General features: G+C 43.2%; 1 pseudogene; it reads right to left on the reverse strand.

Moving 5' to 3' along the window:
* Positions 1-2,252: 2,252 nt before the first annotated feature.
* LOC123806312 lies at positions 2,253-2,598 on the reverse strand (annotated as a pseudogene).
* Between the last annotated feature and the right edge of the window lie 433 nt (positions 2,599-3,031).

Raw genomic sequence — 3,031 nt, forward strand, 5'->3', positions numbered from 1 at the left:
GCACTGGATCTGATCTTTAAGAGACCCTGAACTTCAGTATATACTTTTTTTCACTCTTTTTTCCCATTTATTTTTTTTAATTATCTTTTTATTATGCTATTACAGTTGTCCCATTTTCCCCCTTCACTCCCCTCCACCCTGCACACCCCTCCCACCTACATTCCCCCCTTTAGTTCATATCCATGTGTCGTACTTAAAAGTTTTTGCCTTCTACATTTCCCATACTATTCTTACCCTCCCCCTGTCTTTTCTACCTACCATCTATGCTACTTATTCTCTGTACCTTTTTCCCCTCTCTGCTCCTCCTGCTCCCCTGTTGATAACCCTCCATGTGTTCTCCATTTCTGTGGTTCTGTTCCTATTCTAGTTGTTTGCTTAGTTTGTGTTTGTTTTTGTTTTAGGTGTGGTTGTTAATTATTGTGAGTTGGCTGTCATTTTACTGTACATGTTTTTTTATCTCCTTTTTCCTAGATAAGTCCCTTTAACATTTTATATAATAAGTGCTTAATGATGATGAACTCCTTTAACTTGACCTTATCTGAGAAGCACTTCATCTGCCCTTCCATTCTAAATAATAGGTTTGCTGGATAGAGCAATTTTGGATGTAGGTCCTTGCCTTTCATGACTTGGAAGACTTCTTTCCAGCCCCTTCTTGCCTGCAAGGTTTCTGTTGAGAAATCAGCTGACAGACTTCTGGGCACTCCTTTGTAGGTAACTGTCTCATTTTGTCTTGCTGCTTTTAAGATTCTCTCCTCATCTTTAATCTTAGGTAATGTAATTATGGTGTGCCTTGGTGTGTTCCTTCTTGGGTCCAACTTCTTTGGGACTGTCTGAGCTTCCTGGACTTGCTAGAAATCTATTTCCTTTACCAGATTGGGGAAGTTCTCCTTTATTATTTGTTCAAATAAGTTTTCCACTTGTTGCTCTTCCTCTTCTCCTTCTGGAACCCCTATAATTCAGACATTGGAACGTTTAAAGATGTCCTGGAGATTCCTAAGCCTCTCCTCATTTTTTCAAATTCTTGTTTCTTCATTCTTTCCTGTTTGGATATTTCTTTCTTCCTTCTGGTCCACTCCATTGATTTGAGTCCCAGTTTCCTGCCCATCACTATTGGTTCCCTGTACATTTTCCTTTATTTCACTTAGCGTGGCCTTCATTTTTTCATCTAATTTGTGACCAAATTCAACCAATTCTGTGAGCATCCTGATCACCAGTGTTTTAAACTGTGCACCTGATAGGTTGGCTATCTCTTGGTTGCTTCATTGCATTTTTTTCTGGAGCTTTGATCTGTTCTTTCATTTGGGCCATTTTTTTTGTCTTGTCACACCTGTTATGTAGTGATGGGTGGAGCCTTAAGTGTTCACCAGGGCGGGGCAACCCATGTCTCTTTGTCTTGGTGTGGTTTGCAGGGCAGGGGTCCAAGAGGGAACAGTGGTGCTTGCTATGCTCTCTGCCAGGTTTCAGTCACTTTCCCTGCTTCCTGCAAGCAAATTGGGCCCTTCTGGTGCTGATTCCCATGTGGGCAGGTTTGTGTACATCCTGGGACCCTGTGGGTCTCTCCAGCAAACTCTCCTGTGAGGCTGGAATATCTCCCTGTGCCTCAACCCCCCACAGGTGTTTTCAATTGGTGTTTTGAGGCTTTATTTCCCCACATTGGGACCCTGGGTTGGTGGTCTGTCTCGCTCCCCATTTTGGCCTGGTTTATCCGCGTGCAAATGTGGGACTGGGTGTGCGGCGCCCCTCTACAATCCACCGCCTTGCTGGGGCTGCCAGCTGCCACTTTGCACACCTGTGGTCCACCAGCCACCCTGCCTCAAACCCTCTCTGTCCCGGCTCCCTGACTCCACCCTCTGACTGGTCTGGATGATTGTGTCTACTTTAACTCCTTGGTTGTCAGACTTCCATACAATTCAATTTTCTGTCAGTACTGGTTGTTTTTTTGTTTTTAAATTGTTGTTGTCCTTATTTGGGTTGTGTGAGGAGGCAGAGTGTGTCTACCTAAGCCTACACCTTGGCCAGAAGTGCTTTTTTTACTATTTTAAAGTAGATTTTATTTACTTATCTTATAGGGAAGGGAAGGAGAAAAAGAGGAAAAGAACCATCGATGTGTGAGAGAAACATTGATCAGTTGGTTCCCCTTTGCATCTTGACCAGGGAACAAACCCACAACCCAAACATCTGCCCCAACCAGGAATCTTTCACTTTGCCAGAGGACTCCCAACCAGCTGAGCCACACCAGTCAGGACTGTTATTTACTTTTCAATAAGTTTAAGTCCTTGAGGGTACAGCATTACATGGATTCTGTGTCCAATGGCCTTAACAGGAAGGTTGCTTTGGAAGTTAGCATGCACCACACCACTGTTCCCATGAGCATGAGTTACCTTTCCCCAGATTACTCTGGCTTGTTCTGTTCACCACCAGGAGTCACTGTGTTATTCTTCACTTTGTACACATAAGCACATCTCTTGCCTAGACAGAAACAGTTTCATCTCAAGCATAAACACCTTCAATTTTAAGAAGAGCTGTGTGCTCCCTCTGGTTTCACATACCCCATTTACAGCTGGCAAAAATGGCCTTTGACCACAGCCTTTCAGACATATTTGTCCTTGTAGAAGTCCTGTTCCTGGCAGGCTCCACAGGCTTCAAGATGAAGTTCAGTATATACTGATTATAATACATTAGCATGCCAAATGACACATCTGCTGGTACCAGGACAGATCCCACTCTGATCATATAAGGAAAGAAAAGGGGTAGCACCCCAATTCAGGAAAGAGACCAACCTATAAACTAATGCATATCCCTCCCGCCATTATGTTGCCACCATAATCACCCCCAGACTTCTCTAGAAGGAGTTGATTTGTGAGTCTGACTCCTGCTTCTTTATTCTCTGGCCATTGAATAAGAGCGAGACAAAGAAATATGGCCCAAATGAAAGAACAGATCAAAACTCCAAAAAAAGAAGTAAATGACAAGGAGTTAGAAAACATATCAGATGCAGAGTTCAAAACACTGGTAATTAGGATGTTCATAG

The sequence above is a fragment of the Phyllostomus hastatus genome, unplaced genomic scaffold (assembly GCF_019186645.2).
Source record: "Phyllostomus hastatus isolate PE091 unplaced genomic scaffold, TTU_PhHast_1.1 phas_scaffold_385, whole genome shotgun sequence".
NCBI classification, from domain to species: Eukaryota; Metazoa; Chordata; class Mammalia; order Chiroptera; family Phyllostomidae; genus Phyllostomus; species Phyllostomus hastatus.